Source organism: Mus caroli, unplaced genomic scaffold, assembly GCF_978045245.1.
Source record: "Mus caroli unplaced genomic scaffold, Mus_caroli_1 scaffold_1, whole genome shotgun sequence".
NCBI classification, from domain to species: Eukaryota; Metazoa; Chordata; class Mammalia; order Rodentia; family Muridae; genus Mus; species Mus caroli.
In genome coordinates, this window is record NW_028227256.1 from 48,781,485 (window position 1) to 48,805,590 (window position 24,106).

The window sequence follows — 24,106 nt, forward strand, 5'->3', positions numbered from 1 at the left end:
CAAGGGGAGGTCCCAAGGCCTGACACTATTACTGAGGCTATGGAGAGCTTACAAAAAGGGAACTATCATGATGGTACTCAAGAAGACCCAAGAAGCAGCTGAAAGAGTCAGATGGAGATATTTCATCCAACCAATGGACAGAAGCAGCTGACCCCTGTTGTTGAATTAGGGAAGGCTGTAAGAAGCTGAGGAGAAGGGCGATCATGTAGGAGGACCAGTAGTCTCAACTAATCTGGACCCTCGAGATCTCTCAAACACTGGACCACCAAACAGACAGCATACACCAGCTGATATGGGGCCCCCAACACACATACAGTAGAGGATTTCCGTGTGTTCATTGAGAGATGATGCAGCTAACCCTCAAGAAACCAGAGGGCCCAGGGACTTTAGAGGTCAGGTGGGGTGGGGGGTTGGGGCATCCACATGGAGACAGGGGGTAGAGAGGAGGTATGGGATGTGGAACAGTTGGAGGGTGGATTGGGGTGGTGGTGGTGGCAGGGAATGGAATATCAAGTATAAAATATAAATTAAGTTAAAAAAATAAAAAGAAGTATGTGTCCTCCAAAAGTACTAATACACAATGAGACAAGGAATGTGGCTTCTGGATCGTGTATATTTCAATCCTCAGCCCCAGGAAGCCACAGGAGGGCAACTGCCTCCATGTCAAAGGGATAACACGCACAATGCCACATGCATGGGGAGAAGTGGCTATTCTGGGAGGCCCAGAAACTGGCTCACATTAGTTCAAATGCTTTCGTTGAACAACTCATGAGAAAATATTGCTTTCTGTGAATTGTGTTTATCTGTATTTTCTGTTTATTTATTAGTATATCCACCTGTGGTGGAAGGAGACTTAAGCTCTGAGAGCACAGAGGTACTTTCTCCCCACAGTCCCCTGCTGACTTCTCACTCTGGTTTCCTTTACCACGAAGTGAGAAATGACATGCTTCCTTTGGCAGAAGACACCCTGAGCCTCAGGGCACCTCAGGGCATGTGGTGATTGGAAAATTTGAAGCCAGCTTGTCAGTTTTTATCAAGCTGAACAGGGGTTAGGGGGTGGAGGTAGGGGCAGATACTCAAGCAATTAGGTTGCCACTCATTTAAAACATGATAAGAAACAGATTTTAGCATGCCAGAAGTGTGTGTGTGTGTATGTGTGTTCCTCAGATGGAAAGTAAAACAAGAAGTTTTATAGGATATTACTTGGGACATTAGAAGAAAAGAGGTTGGGGCTTTTGATATGACTTAGTGGACAAAGGTGCTTGCTGATAAGTCTTGTTTGATCACTAGGTTCTACATAGTAGAAAGACGACATAGTCAATTCCCCCCTCAAGTTGTCCTCTGATCTCCGCACCTGCACTATGGCATGCACCACCCCCATCCCCAGCAAAATAAACAAGTTAGTATATTTAATCCTATGACAGCTCTTGTAGCTACATACATTGGGTATGGAAGACAGAGTTCAGACTTGTACCTTTAGCACCCTGTATCCTTTAGTTAAGGTGTCAGAAGAGTAAGAGTCTCCAAGTGATGCCCCAGGCCACGCCTCTACTAAGAGAAAGTAACCCTGGAGACATTTGCAGGAGACATGATGTTACTGTCCTAGGTGCACATCGATTTTTATGACAACCATAAATGTCTTCTTGAAAACTATGTTAGAGGAACACGGAGTCCCAGGCTTCTGCTCACACATGAATACAAAAGACCCTGGAAGGAACCCCGAGTTACTCCTTGATCGATGCTTCATGTGATAGAAGGAAAAGAGGCAGGCACCCCAACCAACACATTTGCTTTTGTTGACAGAGCTTCCTTCTCTGTTCATGCATGATCTCATCTCTAAAGATTAGGCTCTGCCTCTGCAAATGTAGCAAGAATTCATCTTGCTCCCCAAATGATGAGTTCAAAATTGCATAATGTTTTTCTCTTAAGATGGGTTCTAGACACTACCTCACTAAACTAACACCTTCAAGAGACTAGCAAATACAAGAGTTATATGCTGAGCCCCTCCCGCCTGCCTTATCAGTGTGCCGCTGTGGAATGAAGGCTGGAATGGAGGCAGGCAGATCCTCCACGCCATGAGTGTTTATTTGACTTGCAAGTGTCTCTGAAGGCTTCTAAAGAGCATGCTCTCAGCTGATGATTTATACAGAATCTTCTAGCTTGTTAGGCTTATAAAGTTCTGAGGTGAGTGAAGGTTCTTAGTGAGACTGGCGGGGACCTATCTTTGCATCTTTAACATTTAGACCTAACTTTTACATCAAGCATTGTTTCCTTCTAGGAATTCAAACCACTAGAATCTGTACATCAATTGCCTTTTTGGTGTTTGGAATTATCCCCAATTAAAAAAAAGTCCCAATAGTTCATCCCAACACTACCATCTGGGTCCTGGTTTCTGCTAGCATCCTTGTTACAGGTTAATATATATTAGCAGAGACCAGCAAACAAGAAAGATGACCACCACAGGTACATGCTGCCCATGCAGGATCTCAGAAGTGCAGTAGTGGCTCCATAGGGTTGATGTGACTCAGATTGGGGATGGGGTGTAGGCATATGATAACTCTGACCAGTAAAGGATAAGAAGTAGGAGAACTTCTGGATAGGATTGCTTCCACTGCTGCTTCCCCAAGAAGCCACTCTTTTTATGTGGTTTCTTTGCAGATGTCTTTGCAAGGCTAATCGATGGCTGCACTTGTCATGGGTTCGATCAATACGCCCCTTCGTTCGTCATGGGTCCTAGCCAGGTTGGCCACACACCTTTTTTTGTACTTGTTCTTCCTCATGCTCTGTCTCACTTCTTTTTTCCTCTGGAATCCTACCCTGTAAGTGACAGTTTTCATATACATGTATGTAGTAAATTAACATAGTGTCTGCATCTCCTTATCCTAGCCAGTTCCCAATAACAACACAGAGAGACCAAGATTTATTTCCAAGCTTCCCCTCAATGGGCAGTCAAATGATCTATCTTAATCCCCTAAACTAATCTGACATCCCAGCCAACATCCCCACAATACTTGCATTGTTGGCCTTCCATTCACCAGCTGAATTTCTCTTCTGGCAGATCTCAATCACCTCCCTCTCTCTCTTTTTCCCTGGCTGGCATAAGTCCCACCCTCTTCTCTCTTCTGCCCAGCCATGGGGTGATCAGCATTTATTGACAAGACAAAGAATAAATGTTAAGAATTGTTTACACAAACTTGAGACAGGAGATTCTTGACATAAGCATTACGATGCCATATCCAGACCGAAACAAGGTATGAGGGCAGAGAAATAAGCATTTGAATAACACAAGGATAATTTTCACACAGTGCACAAAAAAAGTTATGCCTACACTATCCTATAATAAAAACTAGCACATTAAAATTTTCACCTCAATTTCTGTTTTCTATAAAACCTGGGCTAGGACATTGTAATAGGAACATCTACAGAACACAGGCCTCCAGAGAGAACCTTGGGTTCCCACTGACTGTGGTAAACCAGCAAGCCTATCATCTCTGGTCTCAAGGATAATATAGCAGCTAAAACACCTTTATGGACTTGACTGACATGTTGTGTAGGGAAAGGCCAAGATGTTGTCATTTAAAATGGCTGTTGCTAAACGTGATCAGTACAGGGAACAGGATAGCAAGAAAGGTTTTGTGTGGAAATGATTTTTGATGACAATGGACTGTTTGCAAAAATGAGAAAAAAAATAAGAAACTCAAGGAAGCTAATTGCCTACTTAAAAGACTTTGCAAAAGCCTGCGGGGGTCTCCTTGACAGCCTTTAAAATCTCTCTATCTCCTGTACCTGCAGAGCAAATGAGAAAAAAAAATCATGTTCAGGATTGCATGCTGTAAGGTAGTAAACCTACAAGAAATAAAAATGCACAGCCTCCAATATCTCCCATGTCAAAGTGAGGGCTGATAGAGAGAATGGGTACCTGGAATGGGGACAGTGGGTGGTTAATCTTGATATCTTGAATATCCAGTTTTCCCTGACCCTTGCTGGAGACTAAACAAAGGCTTCACTTAGAGCAGTGGTTCTCAACCTTTCTAATGCTGCAACCCTATAAAATGTAGTTCCTATGCTACATCATTGTGGGGCTGTGAAAAGCAGCCTGTTTTGATTGAATGAGGCTTGCTCCAGAGACCCAGTAGAAAACTATACAAGAGACAGAACAGTGAGACACATTCCCAGAGATAGATGCCTGACACCACAGAGCCCCCAACTTCATAATTCTGTGACTATCAGTCACTCAGATAGAGCTCCAAGCTCCTGGCATTCTGGCTAGACTCCACCCCCACAGTTACCTGACAATAGCCAGGTATGCTCCTCCCCATAGTTACCTGGCATCAGCAAGGTAGCCCAGCCCACTATAAGAGGGCTGCTTTGCTCCTTCTCACTCTTTAAGCTCTCACCCTTCTTACTCTCTTTAGCTCTCCTTTCCCCCTTCCCTTTTCCCCCTCTCTCTACATGGCCATGGCCATGGCCGGCCTCTCTCTTTCTTTTACCTTCTCTCTTTCTCCCTGCTTTTCTACAATAAAGCTCTAAAACCATAGACTGTCTCTGCTCATCAAGGCACTCTGTGCTTGAATGATGAGATAGGCTTTTCTCTAAAGAGCCACGTCTAACCTCCCGCCAGACGGCCTTCCTGCGCTCCAGCCACAGACCGGACCAAGGACTATCGCCCTCTTTGGAACCACCCAGCGCCCCCTCTCTCCCTGCCCTCTCCTCCCTTCGGCTCTAGGGATGACCGAGTCGCCCCTGGGGCCCCCATTTTGTTCTCAGCTCTTCTGCGGTGTCCAGTGTCATCTGGGATGCCTGAGACTGAGAACCTGTTACCTAGGACTGCCCCTTGTCCACCGCCTGGCAGGCTGGGTTCAGTGGCTTCTCACAGCCAGGCACCCACCCGGGGCTGTGTGGAAATCGAGCAGCAGTCCTTCGTCTGCCCTCCCAGAGTGGGATACAGGTTTTCTCCCGCTCCCTTTATTCCCCCATGCCCAGTGCCCTATAATTTGCTATGGTTATGAATCATAATGTAAAGATCCGTGTTTTCCAATAGCCTTAAGCAACTTGGAAGGGATGTGACCCACATGTTGAGAACCGCTAGCTTAGAGGCTGTATGATAAGAAGTCATAGTGAATTATACTTGTTTTTAATCTAGGCCTGACTGCCACTGCTACTCATGGCCTTCAGGCTAGTAGTCATGACAGAATCTCAGAAGGATATGATTTATGATGATAGCAAGTGCATAATGGCATTGCTGGGAGACGCATAGACAGCCAAGGAGGGTGTGGAGTTCTCTCTTTCCTTTAAAACACATACACACAAATGCTCCATCCAGTTTCAAATGCAAACCAGAGGAAGACAGGGATCTCCAAGTCCACCTGCAAGGAGAACTACTCTGTCTCCCGTGACTGTGACTCACCTGCTGTCTTAGTTAGGGCTTTGATGCTTTTAGAGTTATCCATGGATTAGAGTGCTGTGTAGAATCTAGAAGACCACAGGTTCTGGAGCAAAGCCATATCTTTTGTGGCAGAAACCAAGTCCCCATTTGGCAAACCAGCGTGATACTGGTCACGGATGTTTCACCCCACCATGGAACACCAAGTGACTAAAACTAGAGCGCTTTTTATGAGTACTATCAGATCTGCCAAGTAACAGGGCTACTTGAATATGACAGCAATTCTTACATGATGGATAAAATACAATTGAGGTCAGATTGGCAGTAAATTGATACCTGAGCAAACTTCATAGACAAGTACCCTAACTTCACATGCCTCTATTATAGTAGTATCTTTCTTTCAATCCACTTCTAATGAATCAAGAAGTCACCAAAACCATCTGACAGAGGGAGAAAGAATTAGAGCCTACTTGGCATAAACACAGGTACGGTGTATTGCTGCTAGCCAGAAATGGACTTGGGCTGTGTTAAAAGCCCACTGAAGACTGCTGGGGCAGCAGCTGAGAGAGTCTGTTGGGCAGAATTCAGAAGAACTCATTTTGTTACCATTTCACATTGAAGAAGTGGCTAGAGGAAAGGGTAGATACTCATCACTCAGAATAGAAAGATGGTATGTGATATTGCCATTGTGCAAACATCATACTTATATCATCTACTTACAAAGGCTAAGATGGATATAACATACCTAGGAGAGATAAATTTTGAATATATCTGATCTATTCTTAACCAGACTATTATACATCATGTGACTAGGCCTTGGTAAATAATCTGATGTTAGTCAATATTCAGATCAATTCAAATTGTTACTTTTTTATAAAAACACATTTACAGAAACATCCAGAGTAATATTTGTGTAGATATCTAAATACAAGCCCAGTCGAGTTGACACATCAGGTGACATTATGGTATGGCACAGAGATTTCTAGTATAAATGCATACACACAGAAGTATGGAAGTACACATGATGCACACAGACTTTTGTCTCATACTAACACAGAGAAGATAATAGTAACAATGTCATATAAATATATCAAAAATAGGAGATAATGACCAACAAGATGGCTTGTGGGTGAAAGTGCATGCTATACAAGCCTGATGTCCCCAGTTTGATCCTCAGAACCCCTGTAAAGACAGAAGAAGAGAACTCATTTCACAAAGCTGTCCTTCACACAGATGCCATGGTATGCACATGCACAGAGGGAGAGGGGGAGGGGGAGGGGCAGGAGCGGGGTGGGGGGAGGAGGGCAGAGGAAGGGGCAGAGGGAGGGAGATGGGAAAGGGGAAGGGAGAGGGGCAGGGGCAGGGGGAGGGGGACGGGGACGGAGACAGAGAGGTACCCTTTGAAAAGGCAAGGACACAGCAGCACCATCTGTCTTTTGGATGTCATCTCCTCACTACAACAACCTAATGTACAAGGGGACCAAGAAGACATGGTGACAAAGATGGAAAGCAAGTGGGAATCAAACAGCATGGGTGGGCTCCGACTTTCAAGGCTTCCCTGGCTGCTGCTACTATGAATCCTCACTCTCCCAGGGCCAGAGACTGGTAAGGGTCATGGGCCTCTAAGATGGCCAGTTTGGGAAAGACTTGCTAGTCACCTGCTGGCAAGTCATCGTATCAGATCCCTTACACCTCAGAGAGAGTAGAGACCAACACTCCCTCAGCAGAAAAGACCCATTTTGTAGTGGAAAAAGAATACAAGAATATATAGGATATAGAGCTGCCTACATTTAAAATATATTTCCTACATTATAAAAGTGCAGGCTTAGATTTTTCAAAACCTACTTTAATAAGAGTTCTTAAATTCTTTAGCCTCCCTTCTATCCCTCCACCCACCAGAGGTAGTGGAAAAGAAAGGCTATTAGGACATGGGGGAAGTGGACTTGTTTAGAAATAGTTCTTTGGGGCGATTCCAATCTTCATTGTCAGGATACAACAACTCCATACCACCACACAGGAATCAGCAGCTGCAGTCCAGTCCACTAGGCAGACACCACACACAAGTGAGCAGTGGCAGCTCAGTCCAGAATAAATTGAGAGCCTCTATCAGATTGGCTTGAGTCCTTGGAAGCAGCAAGAAGCTGCAGGAATATCATGAGAAGTTCTTTGGCAAGTTGCTCTCTATGAAGTTACAACAGGCAAAGATCAGCAACACGGTTCAAGGCCAACCAGTGCCAGAGCATTGCCAGCAGAGACTAGCAAAGCAGTGCAAGGCAAGCCACGGCACAAGCCGTGTTCCACTGTCTCTGGTCATATTTATATTCTTTCTGAACATCGTGCATCCTTTTATGGGTCTGCTTCAGCAAAACATCCTCTCACCTGCCTGTGCTTCAGCAAAACATTCTTTCACGTGTCAGCTTTAGCCTTTAGCAAAACATTCTTTTACCTGTCTGCCCTAGTAAAACATCATTATGACCCGGTCTTAAAAAAAAAAAAAAAAAAAAAAAAAAAAACCACAAATTTCCACTTCACATCCCCCTTTGTTTAAGAACTGTCCTTTTCTCTCACATTAACTCATCTACATATTATAGAAATAATTATAAGAACAATAAAACTAAAACTTCACATCACATTTTAAACAAATGGTTTGTATATAAGATAGTCAAAAGATAGTCTATCAAAACAACCACAAATTTCTATCAATACCCAAGTAAACATCTGGAACGAGCTAAGAGGCCTATCAGGCGAGTGAGGCACTGTCCTTCATGGGTGCGATGCATTAAAAGGTGAGATATTAGATGGACAGACAATAGATGATAGATAGATAGATAGATAGATAGATAGATAGATAGATAGATAGATAGATAGATAGATGATAGACAAATAGATAAGAAAGATAGATAAATTGATATGACTTAAGCTGCATTTTTGTTGCTTCAATAAAATACTGTGACAAGAACAAATTTTTAGGCAAGGAAGGGTTTATTTTATCTCAGAATTCTAAGTTGCAATCCTTCCCATTAGGAACATCAAGGAAACAGGAACGTAAAACAACTGGTCACATGACACAATGGTCACGAGCAGAGAACTATGAGTACACTGCTTGCTTGCTTGTGCCTAGCTTGATTTTCATTAGTACACAGCCCAGGACCCCCTTGTATAGGAAATGGTGCTGCCCACAGAGGGTTGGGTTTTCTCATATCTAATAACTTAGTTTAGACAATCCCCCATAGACATGTCCAGAGGCCAACCCAATACAATATTCCTCAGTGAGATTCTCTCCTAAGGTGATTCTAGAGTATGTCAATGGCAAATTTATCACAAATAGATAATATTAGAAAATAAAATAAGAAATGATAGGCAATTAGATGATAGATAGAAGATAGATCTTAAGAAAGCTTGAGAATTTGAGCTGTCCAATACCACAAATTCAGTCTCTAGTACTAGTTTCCAGACTGGAAAAATATTGCACATTTTGTTCATGCTAAACAAAACTGGTGTGTGTGTGTGTGTGTGTGCGTGTGCCTGTGTGCCTGTGTCTATGCATGTGGTGTGATATGGACATGGTTTAGTATACACATATAACAGTGGTCCAGAGTAAAGGGAAAATATTCATCTCTATGAAGTAAGAAATATTAAAAAATCCCAGCAAGAGTTTCTTCCTTGCCTTAGACCACTCATGTTCCTGGATAATATTTTAAAATACGCCTTATGCAGCACAATAGCTGGGTAACTGCATACCCTCCATGCTGTTAGAATCTACCTTCCCACTGATAACCCTAAGTTATCACTCACTATTTACTGTGTTCCATCTGGGCTTCTCTCAACTCCAACCAGGCAGCCCTTTCAGCCATATTCTCTTGGACCCTAGCCCAAGGTGGCTTCTACTCCTCTCTCCTCCTGGTCCTCTCTCCTGCAAAGCCTGCAGAGCTTCAACCCTACTCTTCTGCCCAGCTATTGGCTGTCAGCATCTTAATTCACCAATCAGAATTAACTTGGGGGCAGGGTCCCAGGAGCTATGTGCCAACTCCAGGTTTTGGGGAGCCCACACTTAGTATTATAATAGATAATAAAAGACAAAACCTCACAACTCTAGGTTTTATTGATATTCATATATATCACATATTAATATATATGAATATCAATGAAACCTGATATCCTGATATGAAATTCATATGTAGCATATATGTGTGATGGTTTGTTTATGCTTGACCCAGGGAGTGACACTTATTAGAATAGGTGTGGCCTTATTGAGTAGGTATGTCACTGTGGGTGTGGGCTTTAAGACTCTCATCCTAGCTGACTGGAAGCCAGTCTTCTGTCTGCCTTTGGATGAAGATGTAGAATTCTGAGTTCCTCTAGCACTATGTCTGCCTTGATGATAATGAACTGAATCTTGAAACCTGTAAGTCAGCCCCAATTAAATGCTGTCCTTATAAGAGTTGCCTTGGTCATAGTGTCTGTTCATATCAGTAAAACCCTAAGACAATATTAATATATATGATATATTATACATATGTATATGTGATATATATCATATATACATGATAGCTCTGTGCTCCAGTGTAATTGATGATAAATCCCTTGAGGGGTGAGGATGGCTGCACAGAGAAGTATGTCTAGAGTCCAGGGCATTCCCTGAGGCGTCTTTAAGCTTCTGTGCTCATCGATATATCAACAAATAACTGCATAAAAGTGACTTGATGTGACTAAGACAACTGAAGACAGAAGCTCCTCAGCAACAGAGACCTGAGTCATTGCCCCAGGTAAGCAATAAAACTGAAGAAACTTGGGCAAGAATGAGAAAAATCAAGTTGGATGATGAGATGATTGCTGCCCTTAGGGTAGCTGCGATGGCAGACACAGTAACTGGACCTGCTGTTTCCAAGCCTTTTGGGGGTTACCATGGATAATGCCCCAACAGGCTGGACTCACTCTTCTTTTGGGAGGAAGACCTACAAGATCTGGATACCACGTCCAACTGGCCAGGAGAAGGTTTGCAACATACCTTGCCGCCACCACCTTCTTCTTCTTCTTCTTCTTCTTCTTCTTCTTCTTCTTCTTCTTCTTCTTCTTCTTCTTCTTCTTCTTCTTCTTCTTCTTCTTCTTCTTCTTCTTCTTCTTCTTCTTCTTCTTCTTCCTCTTCTTCTTCTTCTTCTTCCTCTTCTTCTTCTTCTTCCTCTTCTTCTTCTTCTTCTTCTTCTTCCTCTTCTTCTTCCTCTTCTTCTTCTTCTTCTTCTTCTTCTTCTTCTTCTTCTTCTTCTTCTTCTTCCTCTTCTTCTTCTTCTTCTTCTTCTTCTTCTTCTTCTTCTTCTTCTTCTTCCCCTTCTTCCCCTTCTTCTCCTTCTCCTTTTTCTTCTTCTTTTAAAAAATTATTTCTCTTATTTTTTGAGATCATAATATAATTACATCATTTCCTCCTTTCCTCCCTCTAAACCCTCCCATATAGTGTTTCTTGTTTGCTTTTAGATTTATGGCTTCATTTTAAAAAAAATGGTTGTTACATGTATATGTATGTGGGTGCATACATATCTATTATTAAATGTAATATGCCCAGTCTGTACAATGTTATTTGTTTATATGCTTTCAGGGCTGATCATTTGGTATTGGATAACCAATTAAAGTGATTCCTCCCTGGGAATACTGTTTCTTGCACTCTCTGTATTCCTTAGTTGTCTATGGTTCTTTGTGTAGGACTGAGGCCTCATGGTCAGTGCTCCCACCCCAGTGCATGTTAGCATGGCTATGGTTTTTCGCTTGACTCATCTTTAGGCAGTCATGTTGGTGAGACTTCATGGGTATAACCTCCCTCCTCTTCATCTTGCCCATGAAAGGAGAGTACCATTAGCAGAAAGCGAAAGAGTCATGGTGCCAGAACCGTGCTCTTCCTCAGGCTCTGTCCTGGGGACTCTGTCACCAAGAAGACAGCAGGAATGTTCCTGGGAATCCTTCTATCTGTAAAGTACAAGAAAAGAAATCTCTAATATGAGGGTGTAGGGCGATTCAAGAGCTAGCTGTGTCTGTCGTTAAATGCTTGCCCTGGAGCTGAACCTGCTGGAGCCATGTCTTGATTTCAACATCAGGTCTAGAACAAGAACCTATGACTGCTGCCCCAGGGTGTAAATTGAACCCAGCATCTTAAGTGCTCTGCAGGAGCATCAAAGCATTCTCTGCTGAGGCTGCTCATCACGTTCCTCCAAAAATTGCATGGAAAACTGCATCATCACCAAGAAAGCAACAGACCTCCTGCTTGGAACTGTAGCGCTGACTGAAGGAGAAGAGAGGAAAAACTTTTACTTTTGCACACTTGGCTCATGCTAAACAAAACTGGCATGCACTTGTGTGTGTGTGTGTGTGTGTGTGTGTGTGTGTGTGTGTGTGTGTGTACTCACCTACAGACTGATATGGTATGAGCATATTTGTACAGAGTACAATGGATAAAAAAAATGTTACTTTATCTCTCAAGAGAACCAAGAACAGCCAAGTGAGAAGACTCCAGAAAGAATATAGATTCATATGAGTTTGCTGAGATGTGACCCAAAGAAGAGGAAAGGGGCTCAAACTCTGCTCCTTATGGGAATCTCTGGCCATAGGAAGGACCATCTGTGGAGTAAGAAAGTAAAGTTTCTCTGACCCAGGAACAGAGAAACATTCAGTCTGTGGCAAGCTAGGATTCAATAAACTAACCTGGGTGCCTATGAAGGCATGGATTTGCATGTTTTGTACCCTCATATATTTGTATTCTAAGCACACACGTTTCTGGTGAACTGTAAGAAGTCAAATATTCAACAAATATTTGAGTGACATGTTATTTTGAAAAATTGTGGAGAAATTGCTCTAAACAGTCAGAGGCCAGCTTTAGCAGGCTAGTTTTCAGTAAAAATCTTCCCCCCCCCATTAATTCCATACATGCATTTAAAGGTATAGGCATAAAATAGACGGGAAGGACTGAGAGAGGAGACAGGAAACAAGAGAAGGGAGGTGGGAGGAGGAGGAAGAGGGAGAAAGAGAGAGGAGAGAGGGGAAGGGAGAGAGGGAGGGAAGGGGGGAGAGAGAGTTATTTAGGAGGGCTCAGGAAAGGGGTACAGCTGGCTTGTGAAAGTTCTGCTGGCAGAATACATACTGCCTTTGTGGGAGCAGAGGGAATTTAGCATTTGTTTTTTATTTTTATTTGTATTTTTTATTTTTTGTTGTTTAGACCTTCATTTAGTTGGATAAAGTCCACCTTCATAATGGAAATAATCTGCTTTTTTTTCCCCCAGAATTTGACTTGAATGTTGTATGTTTAAAAAATGTCCAACAGAAACATTTAGAATGACATTTGGGTAAATATTGTAAACAGTGAGCCAGTGTGTTTACCTGGATATCCATTTGTTTTTCTGCACTGAGACATTGAGTGCATTTTCTGAATCTGAGAGGAGAAACGTGAAAGCTCTGGCTAGATTAGCAAGGCGCACATTCAGAGCGTGTGATGGACATGTTCTCTGTGCAGTCCCCAGCTAGCACTTGGTCCTAAGTGTCAGATCAGCTAACAGCCTCAAGTCTGCACTGTGGTGTTAGAATGGTTTTCCTGGCTTTCTTGAGACTTTTGGGAAGCTGATACTCACAAGACCCCTCCCATTTCAGGAAAACCAGGGTAAAGATGATTGTAATCTTCATGCTAAAATGCTTCGTGCTTCCCCCAGGAAGCTGAGAATAAGATTATATTTGAGCAGATGGAAATCACCTTGCAAAGTTGTTTACCCTCCCTGGCAGGAACACTAAAGTAAGCAGAAGACCAGAAGTGTAGTATCATCTTGCATGACTTCATTATTTTGAAGGGCTAGTCAGAGACTTCACCAAGAACTCTCCTGGTGATCTACCACCCAAGCTCAGGTTTGTTTCTGTGGCTTCTGACAGAAGCCAGGGCCTCTCTAAGGGGTTGATGCTCTTGTTTGAGTCACATAAGTCACCCAGGTCTGTGATTGGCTCTGGCCTCCTGTAGGTCATAGGAGCACTTATGACAATGGGGAGGGGTCCTCTGGATGTTCAGAGGAGTCCTGCCCAGCCACAATATTCCACCTGACGCAGAGCTGTCCCCTTCAAATGGCATTTGTTTGCTTCCTGGACCCATTCGTTCAAGCGGTATGTAGAAGTACTTGGAGTATTCTAAATTTAATTTGTGAGCCAAGGTGTCTGTGGAAAATGTCTGAGGGGAGCGTGGGCTGGAGCTTATGTCTTGAGGATTCTCCCCTTCCTCCTGGACCACGCAGCTCCCTTTCATCTATTTTCGAATTGGGCACCCACACCAAATTGTTTAAAGAGAGTATTTGATTCTACCAAAAGTGTGTTAAATAAAATATAGGATAAAGAATATGTAGGATGCTCATCTCTGTAGACATGATTATGGACACTTTCAACTTGAGTGTTAAAATGAACTATATAAACATCTTTGCCTTTCGCTGTCATTTTCAAACATAGAACTCTTCTAGCTTTCCAATTCCTTTAAATTTCAGGAATGAGAGCTTCCATAGGTAAATTCAAGGGCTGTCATTTTCCAGCTTTGTGATTGTACCAAGTGAGCAGAACCTGTTGGAGCCTCTGTTCTCTTCTGGGCTCTGTGGGGAGCACATGAGACACTTCCTGTAGAGTGTAGATCCCTGCTAGGAGGATGGTTGACAATACAGCCCCCTCTGTGTCCTTGTCCACTCTGCGCAATCCTTTCTTGCCACCCTCCTATGTCTGCTTTGCTCTGGTTTGGGGAGCCTCTCGTGGTCTGCTAATGTCACTTCCAGAATAAAGACACTGAGGATCTTCTGGAAGTTTCCATGAGCTTAGGGAGGAATGGCAGAGGACAACATTCATTGCCATTCTGCCTCCATGATCCTTCCCTGCTTTGGATCTGAAGTTCCATTTTCTTTTATACCTCCCTCTAGCTCTGTCTTTCTTTACTTTCTATTGTTGTGATAAAGCATCGTGACCAAAGGCAACTTAGAAAATAAAGGCTTTATTTCAGCTTCCATTGTATATAGTCCTTCGGGAAGGGAAGTCAGGGGAGGGTCCTGGAGGCAGGAACGGAAGCACAGACAACAGAAAAGCGCTGCTTACCGGCTTGTTCTTGGAGGTTTGCTCAGAGTAGTGGCTATTCCTGGTTATCAATTTGACTATATTTGGAATGAACTACAATCCAGAATTGGAAGGTTCACCTGTGATACTAGTCTGGAGGCTGGGAGATACAAGTTTTTGACCTGGATCTTGGCTATTATGCTCGGAAAGGCTAAATGGAAGCCTTTAGAGTTGCCACTGTCAAAAAAAAAATAGTGAATCAAAACCAGCATTGTATTCATGGAGGAATTGCAGAAATTATTGCCACTATCAAGGACTTGAAAGATGCAGGGGTCGTGGTTCCCACCACATCTCCCTTTAACTCTTTTATCTGGCCAGTACAGAAGATAGATGGATGGTGGAGAATGACAGTTGACTATCGAAAACTAAATCAGGTAGTAACTCCAATTGCAGGTGTTCTACCAGATATAGTTTTGTTACTTGAGCAAATTAACACATCTCCTGGTACCTGGTATGCAGCTATTGATCTGGCAAATGCCTTCTTCTCAGTACCTGTCCATAAGGACCACCAGAAGGAATTTGCTGTCAGTTGGCAAGGCCAGCACTATACCTTCACAGTTTTGCCTCAAGGATATATTAACTCTCCTGCCTTGTGTCATAATTTAGTTTAGAAGGGATCTTGATCATTTGTCTCTTCCACAAAATATCACATTGGTGCACTATATTGATGACATTATGCTGATTGGACCAAGTGAGCAGGAAGTAGCAACCACTTTGGACTCATTGTTAACACATATGCATATCATAGGATGGGAAATAAATCCAAACAAAATTCAAGGACCATCTACCCCAGTGAAATTCTTCGGAGTCCGGTGGTATGGGGCATGTAGAGATATTCCTTCTAAGGTGAAAGATAAGTTATTGTACCTGGTCCCTTCCACCACCAAGAAAGAAGCACAATGTCTAGTGGGTTTATTTGGAGTCTGGAGACAGCACATTCCCCACTTGGGTGTGTTGTTCAGGCTCATTTACCAAGTACTCAGAAAGCTGCCAGCTTTGTGTGGGGCCTGCAACAGGAAAAGGACTACGGACTGTAAGTCATCAACAAATTCCCTTACTATATAGAGACTACCCATAAGTTCTGTGACTCTAAAGAACCCTGACTAATATGCTCAGTCTGTTTTCTTACAACACCTAGCACCACCTGTCAAGGATGGCATTGGCTGTAGTGAGCTGGGCTCTCCCACACCAATCAGTAATCAAGACAAGGTCCCAGAGTTGCCAAAAGTCCAATCTGATGCTGGCAATTCCTCAATTGAGATGCCTAGACATATCTATGTTCGTGTCAAGTTGAGAAAACCCAACTTGCACACCCTCTTGTGTGTGTGTGTGTGTGTAAACGAGAAGTCAACCTCAGATGATGTCTATATTACCTTTCATTTTATTTTTGAGAAACTGAACCTGGTGCTCACCAGTGTGGCCAGCAAGCCCTGGGATCTGCCTGTGTCCTCCTATCCCCAGTGCTCAGGTTGCAGGCATGCACTACCACACCCTGCTTCTACATGGATGAGAGGAATCTGAGCTCAGATTCTCATGGTTGTACAGCAAACACTTTATCTGATGTCCATTGCGCCAGCCCCGGATCTGCTCCCAACTGTGGTCTTGTTACCCTTTATATTTATTTATTTTTAAGTTAGTATACAAAGGTTTTAGTCCTGACTTAGAATTTTTTCAAGTATAATCTGCTTTTTAAAAAATCCCCTCCCTGCTTCTCTGGCTACATCCTTGTGCCCTCTTACCTTTAGTAGTCTCTTACTATTTCTACTTTTTACACTCTTTTTTTTGACTAATTAACCCAAAGGATCAGTTCAGGTGCCAGCTCCTCAGAGAAGTGTCCCGTTTCTCTTCCCATCTGGACTCAAGATCCTCATCAGTACTCTACACAGAGCACACCTGAAGACCATGAGTGTGTGCTTAAATATTTTACTTTAAACCGGGCATGGTGGTGCACGCTTTTAATCCCAGCACTTGGGAGGCAGAGGCAGGCAGATTTCTAAGTTCGAGGCCAGTCTGGTCTACAAAGTGAGTTCCAGGACAGCCAGGGCTACAGAGAAATCCTGTCTCGAAAAACTAAAAAAAAAAAAAAAAAAAAATTTTTTTTTTACTTTACTATTCTACTGTAGCAAATATGCTTCAGTAAGTTGTAAGAGAATTGTGTACTGGAGACGGTTGGTGGCCATGGTTTATGCATTGTAACCCTGCTCCCCAGTCCACCAACTCTCTTTAGCTGAGAGTAACTGGAACTGCCTGAGTACCTGACTAGAACCCCTGTCCTGCCACCTTACCTGTAGCTCCAGTCCCATGGGTGCATTGGTGTTGCCCTGGAACACAGCAAGGCAGGTGGCAGGATTTCCATTCTCAAAGGTCTGACTCGGAATAGCTATGAGCCCAGAGTTTGTTTTAAGCCCCTGAGATGATTCTGAGAACAACCAGAATCATCTCAGGGGCTTAAAACAAACTCTGGGCTCATAGCATGGAAAGAAGAACTGGTTTCATTAGATTCTCTTTATTGAAAAATATGCAACAAAATTTGTAATCAATAGTGGAATGGAGCACAGGAGAATTTTATGAGACCGAGTCAAGGATATGCAAAGTCAAAAGCACCGTCTGGATCTAGCAGGAAGCAGGAGGGATGTGCTTCATGACGAAGGGAGTCACTAGAGAAAAGAATAAAAGTCACATGTAGAAAGAAGCTCACACCATGAGGCAGAGAGAATACGCAGAGACGGAGCCTCACAGGGGGAAGAAGAAGTAGAGAGAACAGAGGTGGGGAGGGGGCGGGAACCAGGTACACAGGAAAACAGAGATAGTCATCTCTGGCTGCTTTGTTCCCCAAACTAGAAATCTTTGTGATGTCTCACTCCTCATCCACAAACCCTTGTCAGTTCCACCCCTGAGATATCTTTTGGATGTGGCATTCTTCTCCACTTCTGCAAGTGGGTGCCTTGATCCAGGCTTCCAGCAACACTGGAACGAAATGATGAAAATGTCTGAACTCCTCCATCCTTCGGATTGTAAAGGATGGGTCTTTTCTATCTGCAGGCCTGTTTTCTTCTGCCATTTCTGGCAGCCTCCAGCAGATCTGATTTTTCCTGCCACAGTGTGTCTGGCCTTTGTTCCTGGAAATCCCTAGCCCTTTCTTCTGTTCGGCATACTCCCACACTAAAGCCTTTAAAACTCTCAAAAACTATCACAGGGCAAGTGAGATGGCTCTGAGGATAAAGGTACTGTGTGATCCAAGCCCATAAAGGGGAAAGGAGAAAAATCAACTCCACAAACATCTATTTGTGTTCTGTGACAGATAGATAGTCTCCCAATGTATTACAGGCACACACATGTGCATACACACACACACACACACACCTATACCACCACCACCACTGATGATAATTTAATAATAATAATAATAATAATAATAATAATAATAATAAACACCTGTCTCAGTGCTGTCTTTTCCATCAATTCACAGTGGTTCACAGAGGCTCCTCCAGGGGACAATCCTGTGCTATAAAAGAGAGCCCTGGCCCTCAAGGGAATCTAAACCACATGACAAGAGCCCCATGACAAGAGGAGAGAACTGACTTTTGTAAGTTGTCCTCTCCCTCAGACTGAACCTTACTTAGTGTTCTGTCAGCTGAGAAACATAGTTTCACAAAAATTACAGACAAAAAAAAATCTTAAGTTTAAAATGAGGGGAAAAAATAGTGTGAAATGGGTCATTCCTCTGCAAAGTGATGGAGATAGAAACATTTTTGTCCAAGAGAGGAATCCCCGTAACCTGGATGGAGGTACTGAACTTGGAAACCTCCTGTGGCTGAGCAGGATGTGCTAGACGAGTCCTCGAGGACTCCTGAGACTTGGGTGCTTCTGTTGGCTGAAAAATGATGTAAAGTCTTGAATTACATGGTAAGTATTTTCATTCTGGTTGTGATTTCCACTTGATGATATCAGATTGAAGTGGGTGGGGTGGATTGCTGCCAGTCCAAGGGAGAAAAGCTAGACTGGGCATAGCATTATTCAAAATCGACTGCAAGCCAACTTTTTCCAGTCTCTATTCTTGTAAGCCAGCACGCGGCCTCTCCTAAGGTGAGATTTCAGAGATGCATATAATGTTTGCCATCTGGAGAGGGGTGTGCTTGTCATCTAGAAACTGTGTAAGTGTGCACTTGACGTTCTTTCCTGAGATGAACACGGAGAGCATTCTGGGAACAGAGGTCAGCTTCACTGGACAAGAATAGAAGGTCATTCCAGCTGGGAATGTGCTGACAGCCACTCTGTCCAAAGCCTGTCCCTCTCAAGAGGATTCCAGGGAAAGAAAGGGTTCCCTGTGCAGCCAGAACACTGAGAACTCCCTCAGAGTCTTTTGCTTTGATGGTGTCCAGAATTCCAGCCACCCTAAAGCCACGGATCTGTCCTTTCTTGCTGCAGGTCAGCCTTTCTCCATAGCTTGCATGGCTCCGGTGTCACTAGCCACAGAACTTCGGAGTCACCAGACATCCTCGAAGCCATTTCCTACCAAACCTGTGGCTATAATTTCAGTGTTTTCCACACCATTTTCTTTTACATTGAAGGTCTTGGACCAGCTCACTGCTTCCCACTCTCTGGCTGGAAAATGAAGCACAGATTTTGTCGACACTTCAAGCAGGCCAGAGCCAACTTTTGATTCTTGTGCTACTACTACTTTTTTTAAAAGTCTCTCTCTCTCTCTCTCTCTCTCTCTCTCTCTCTCTCTCTCTCTGTCTCTGTCTCTCTCTCTCTCTCTGTGTGTGTGTGTAGTGTAGTGTGTGTGTGTGTGTGTGTGTAGTGTGTATGTGTATACCTCTGACAATTCCTCAAGAGTCATCCACCTGGTTTTTTGTTTGTTTTGAGACAGGTCTCCTCTTCACCTTGCTTTTCCAGCACGGCATATCATTGTCTCTGGCTTTCTACTGCTAAGCTTACACACACATGCCACTATGCTCTGCTTTTTATGTAAAGAGCTGTGGGAAAAACAGCCCATCAGGTATTTTAGTGAAGGAGAGCCCTATCATGATGAAACACATCTTCTCCACATGGACAGGAAATGTTTCAGCCTCACTCAGGACTTGGGAAACGCTTCAGATCTGGGGAAGGCTGGGAAGGGATCACACAGACGTAAGGGAACAGGAGACGATTGGAGAAGTCATAGAATCAAACTCAATTTAATAAGACCATAGTCTAGAGTTTTCACCTGCAGTGATGCAGCCAGAAATAAGTGCTGGGGATGAACCGAGATCCTTGGACTTCTTTACTTTGATGTCATACAACTGTCATTTACAAATTAATATTTTTGACTACTTCTAAATCTGTGTGTGCCAACAAGTCAAACTGAACTACATTAGAATCCCAACTTAGCCCTTTCACTCGTGTTTGGCCTTGAGTAAAGTACTTGAGCACCCCCACGCCCATCTCCTCATCTATAAGTGGGGATTATGAGTATCTTGCGAGGATTATCTTAAGATGAAACATTGCCAGGTCGCTCCACTCTTTTCACTGCAGTGAAACCTCTGAAGCTGCTTGCTCCCCAGCTTCCTGCTGAAATCATTCTGCTTGCCTGCCTACCCCGCCTTTCTCTTCACACCCAATAGACAGTCTTCAGGTTTTAGTCGGAAACTTAAGTACCAACCAGTCTCTTGAAAATAACTTAATTACCTTGCACTGAGGTATGTGTGTGCAAGCCTGATTTGTCTGTTCTAGCAGTTGGAATACAAAATAAAGGAAGGTGCATGCCTTATAGAAATTAGTGTCTTGGTTTTACCCTACTATGGCCATTTTTCACTGTTGAATAGTGTAAAATGAGCTAAATGAAGAGACAGAGTCTATACACTGTGTCATCTTGTAGGCAACTGTCCAGATCTGTAAGGAAAATGTCTAGCTCCTGCTTAGTTTAGATGTTTTGCATCAAATTTGTAAGTGAAATACAAGGATTCGGTTTGGAATGCAGAATCTTGGTGGAGCTATCCCGATGAAGTTTCTTTAATGGACGATTTTGCAAAATGGCATGCATAACAGCAAGCCACAGGAAGTGATATGGAAACATGCATTCCAGAAAAGTTCACAGGCTTATAAGGGAGGTAAAAATAAAAGTGAACATTGGGAAGACTGAAATAATTTTCTCTCCATATGCTTTGTTCTGTTTATTTTTGAGCGTGACAAAAGCAAAGATGCTGATAAAATGTAACATTTTTGTCGTTGTTGACATGCACAGGGCACTGCATTAGCAACAACATACAGAAACTGTATAGAGCAACAGGTGACTAGTACTTTAAGAAATCTGATATCCCAATAGTCAAAAGTCAAAATCCAAGACAGCACAAAAGAGTCCAAGTTTTAACTGATATGGCTGATTTTAGATTTTTTTTTTTTCTGAGACAGGGTTTCTCTGTATAGTCCTGGCTGTCCTGGAACTCACTTTGTAGACCAGGCTGGCCTTGAACTTAGAAATCCGCCTGCCTGTGCCTCCCAAGTGCTGGGATAAAAGGTGTGTGCCACCATGCCTGGTGATATGGCTGATTTTAAACATTATACATATTTACTAACTTAAAAAAGATCATAGCTTATTCTAAATCTTCGTAGTAGTAGAAAAAGGTCATCAGAACTTAGTTATGTTATAACTGCTGTTCTTTGATACATTTTATATACTGTTAGTAGTGCTGACATCATGATTAAAATGCTTTCTCATACCACTGTCATCATTAGGGTGATAGCTAATCAACCAGCTATCATTTTTACTTTCTTTATCCTTGGGTATAATTACAGTTAAATATGTAAGTAAGATACTCAATATTGGGAGCAAATGAAGTCCTGAGTGGCTGTGTGTTGTTGATATGGACACAACCATTTCAAAATCCAAATCCTCAGATCCATATGAGTGGCAAAGCCTTGTCCAGGCTAGGGTGAAAGGGATGGCAAAGCCCTCCTCTGGTCTGAGTGCAAATGTGTGTGTGTGCAGAAGATGTCCACCTGACTTTCTCCATGGACATTTATGGTCTGAAGAATGCTCCCTGACAGAAACCATTCCTGCTGAGATTAGCTAAGCCTATCACCTTGTTCAGCTGTCTATCATAAACCCTGCCTCCTTATTTGTAGGTAAGAGTGCTGTATGCAATAATCCTTGCTAACCCCCTGGTTAAACTGTACATAGTAAACATGTCGAGTGTGAGAGGTGCTGCGGTTCCTCCATCAGAGAGCCCAGACCATCTGATCCCAGCTTTTCTGTGTCCCTATGTCCCTATGTTCGTCCTTCATTCATCACCACCCTAGTTAGACAATCCCTTAAACCATGAGGAGTGAGGTAATTTAGGCTTGGAAAGAAGGTTTAACTAGTAAAGTGCTTGCTGAGTGGGGTGTGGCAGGGCACACCTGTAATCCCAGCCCCAGGGAAGCAGAAAGGTGACTTCTCCTGGAGCCTCACAGCAAAGCAGCCTTGATGAACCCCGGGGCTCCAGGTTCAGAGATAGACTCTGTCTCACAAAATAATGGAGAGCAATCAAGGCAGATAGTATTGACACTGACCTCTGACCTCCAAACTCACTTGACTATGTACACACATGAAATAAATAAAAATAAAACAAAACACTTGGTAAGTATTAATAAATAAATGAATTACTGAGCTGGGCAGAGGTGACTCATATCTTTAATCCCAGTACTTGGGAGGCAAAGGTGGGTAGATCTCTGAGTTCAAGGCCAGCCTGGTCTACAGAGCAAGTCCCAGGACAGCCAGAGCTACACAGAGAAACCCTATCTTGAAAAACTAATACATACATACATACATACATACATACACACACATGTACACGCATACAATACATACATGCATGCACAACACTACATGCATGCATACATGCATGCATATACTCATACATACATATGAGTTACTGGAAGGATAATGAAGAAACAGTACTATCAAAAGTAATCAATGGCAACTGTTGTCTCAAAGGAACTAAAGTTGAACTTACAGGTCTTTATTTTTTCTACTAAATATTTCCCCCATTTTTAACGACTATGTTATGTTGGCTCTTTCCCCAGTGTCCTGGCACTTCCCCAGTCCTCCAGGAAATGTTAAACAGCTGTTACTCTGCAGAAAAGTCAACCACTTCAGCAAGTGTTCTGTAAAGTAAGTCTTACCCTTACATGCTTGGCTATGACTGCTTTGTAAACAATGTGCTTTCTTTCTAAAACTTTCTCCATATCCCTAGGCTTACTTCTCAATCATAGAGTCAAGACTGGGTGCTCTGATTGGTTGTCTAAACGCATGAGTATAAAGTGTAGGTCATTAAAAAAAAAAGTATGTTGCTGTACTGAGGCCTGTGTATTCTTGACAAAGAAATCTAAGGTGAATTGAGACTATGGCAACCGCTCCAGAAAGTTCTAGTCTCACATCCTAGATCTTATAAGACACGCCCTGAATATTTTGAATTAACTACAATCAGAATGTAAGAAGGACATATATCTCTGAAGGAAGACTGTTCACTTGCTAGAAAGCCCACTGTCTAGAGGTGAGAAACTCAGGGTTTCAGCTGTGATGTTGAGTAAATTCTGCCAGCTGGGTAAATAAGCCTGAAACAATGGGCACTCTGAGCCAGTGTTTACACAATGCAGCTACAGCAGAGGTGACTGTGTCACTCTTTTTCCCAGGTTGGCTTTGTCTCCTGGTGTTCTCAGGGGTAACCTGACCTTGACTCTAGTGCCAGCACCATTTATGAGTGGCTAATTGCCTGCCACTAGATAGCATTTCTGCCATTGGCTATCTCCAAGGCAAAGAGCAGCACCATTGGAAGTTCCCATTTAAGGCATTAAGTGGGGCATGAGTAGAGCCAACTAAAACAGTTCAGTGCTGTCAGGATTGAATGGGAAGACAACGGAGTCACTGTATGTCTCTCTTGGCTCATGGCCCAAAGCACCGTGTTAAAGTCCCAATCTGAGAGCCTGACCTTTGTAGAAAGATCAGTCGTCTGGATGACTTAATCGGGTTTCCCCTGTTAATCTCTGTATGTAACTCATTGTTAGAGCTATTAAGCAGCATCCGGTGGAAATTTCTGGAAACACTATAGAAACGGTCCAAAATCTAAACACAGGGAACTCAGCCTGCCCTTATGATGTCAGTTTCTGTTTTAGTTTAAATATTTTTAGTGGAGAGTCAAGTTAAGCCAGACTTCTTGTTTACAATGGAACAGTATTGAATTTGGGCAAGAGGACAATGTACTTACAGTAGAGTTACCACTGTGCAGTTGGTTATGTCAAAATCTCTTCTTACAGCTCATTAAGTGGATGTTTCTGACAGGGCTAGACAGGACAAGCTTCTTTACCCTGAGGGGATGGCAGGCCAAGAGCCATCGTTCAGGGAGCCTGAACATACAACTCTGCGGTATTTCACCATGGATCTTACAATCCCTTCTTTTGTTAATCTCTCTTTTGTATAATTGTAGCACTTGGAATTTCCTATTCTATGCACTGATAAGAAAGTGAGTGTGTGGGGGGGGGGCATGTTTATATTATAAGTGAATTGGAGTGTTGGAGTTCTATGCTGTTAGAACTTTCTAAAAAAAAAAAAAGTTCTATGTGACAAACCAACCAACCAACATGGCTGGCTTTAGGCTT

General features: G+C 42.9%; 1 protein-coding gene across 2 annotated transcripts in view; it reads left to right on the plus strand.

Moving 5' to 3' along the window:
- Positions 1–13,419: 13,419 nt before the first annotated feature.
- Positions 13,420–24,106, plus strand: part of Stat4 (signal transducer and activator of transcription 4) — a 118,450-nt gene continuing 107,763 nt past the window's right edge. The window contains exons 1-3 of one of the 2 annotated variants that reach the window (XM_021161716.2): positions 13,420–13,507; positions 17,958–18,074; positions 22,535–22,622. The gene's annotated coding sequence lies outside the window, so the exon portion shown is untranslated. The remainder of the gene's footprint in view (positions 13,508–17,957; positions 18,075–22,534; positions 22,623–24,106) is intronic. The other variant, XM_021161708.2, reaches the window with a different exon arrangement.